Raw genomic sequence first — 1,818 nt, 5'->3', positions numbered from 1 at the left:
AATTCCTAAGCCCAAAATATTAGGATAGTTGTATTTAACCAGCAGGGTGGTTGTGATGATTAGATGAGATAAAGCCCATAAAACACCAACTTTGCAGCAAATTGTTAACTATCATTTTCAGACATAATCAAGCTAAAAACAAGGACAAGAAATATTGAAGGGAATGACAATTAGGATTCAAAAGGAGATTTATTCCAAGAATGCAGTGACAATTTGCACTGAGATATCCATTTCTAAAATACTCCAAAGTAGTAAGTCAAAAGGAGAACACTACATGATAGTTTAGAGAAATTCTGAAAAAAAATTATTTAATAGCATTTTATGTTCATTTTGGATTAAAATGAACTTTAACAAATTAAAATCTAAAAGATTAATACAATGAAAACATATATAATTGCTAGTGAACAAACTATAGCAAACTATTGCAATTAATAGAGAAATAAGGCAAGAAGAATTGGTATTTCAACTATTATTTAATATGGGTTATACAGAGCTATCAACCAAATGTATGATATATTAAGAATTGGCAAAAAATTGAGATTGCATACAAAGGATATGGTTTAACTCTTGAAAATCCATAATTTTCAACTGAAAAATTAGAAACTATTTGTACAAACATATTACCTTTTAACAAATTGTTGATTTTTTTGAGAGATAGAAAACCCTCCCATCTACTGGTTCACTCTGCAAATGCACTGCCTCCCAGGGTCTGAATTAGCTTGCAGTTATACCATAGGAGTACACCATATGGGATACAGAAAACCCAAATGGCATCTTAACTCTTGTGCCAAAGACCTGATTCCACATTATCTTTGTTTATTTAATAAAGAAAACATACTTCATGTGTTTCATATGTACAATTTTAAGCCCATAGTTCCTAACCTATCCTCCTCCTCCTTACTTCCTTTTTGTTTTTTTTAACTTTGTGATAACATATTTTTAATTTATTTTATAGTCAAAGTCTTTATCCTCTACTAAACAAAGAATTTAACAAGTAGAAAGTAGAAAGACTACTGATACTCAAGTGTTTAGACAAGGGCTATAAACACTAATCAAATCTCAAGATGTCAATTTCACTCAAATACATTACATTTTTTGTACTCTCTATATTAGTCACCATAAATTAAAGAAAACATGATATTTATCTTTTTGGGTCTGGCTTATTTCACTAAGCATGATGATCTCCAGTTGCATCCATTTTGTTGCAAAAGAGAAGATTAATTATTTTTTATGTCTTATTAGTATTCCATCATATAAATATAAATAAAATATATAAATAAATAAATTTGATATATATCACATTTATTTGGCCACTCATTAGTTGATAGACATCTGGGTTAATTCCATATCTTAGCTATTGTGAGTTGAGCTGCTATAAACATGGAGGTACAGATAACTCTCTCATATGTTGATTCCATTTCCTTTGCGTAAATTTCCAGGAGTGGGATGGCTGGGTCATATGAAAATATGGAATACCTCATGAATTTAAATGTCATCCTTGCACAGGGGCCATACTAATCTCTGTATTGTTCGAATTTTAGTATACGTGCTGCCAAAGTAAGCACCCCACATTACCTTTTAAATGAAGAAAACCAAGGTGAGTGTTTGGCTGAGTGCCGGAAGCCAATTAAAATACTTGCATCCCATATAGCCGTATGTGGCTTCAGTACTTAGCTCTGGCTCCTGACTCCTGCTTCCTGTTAATGCAGACTTTGTGAGGCAGCAGTGATGGCCCAAGTGGTTGAATTCCTGTCATCAACAAGGGACTCCTGGATTGAGTTGTAGGCTCCTGGCTTCAGCCTGACCCTCAGGGAACAA

General features: G+C 32.8%; 1 non-coding gene across 1 annotated transcript; it reads right to left on the bottom strand.

The window, feature by feature from the left end:
- Window positions 1–1,461: 1,461 nt before the first annotated feature.
- LOC133757215 (U6 spliceosomal RNA) lies at window positions 1,462–1,565 on the bottom strand. Its single transcript, XR_009865592.1, has one exon. It is a non-coding gene; the product is annotated as a U6 spliceosomal RNA (small nuclear RNA).
- Between the last annotated feature and the right edge of the window lie 253 nt (window positions 1,566–1,818).

Source organism: Lepus europaeus, chromosome 3 (genome assembly GCF_033115175.1).
Source record: "Lepus europaeus isolate LE1 chromosome 3, mLepTim1.pri, whole genome shotgun sequence".
Classification (NCBI taxonomy): domain Eukaryota; kingdom Metazoa; phylum Chordata; class Mammalia; order Lagomorpha; family Leporidae; genus Lepus; species Lepus europaeus.
This window is presented reverse-complemented; position numbering and strand designations above follow the sequence as displayed.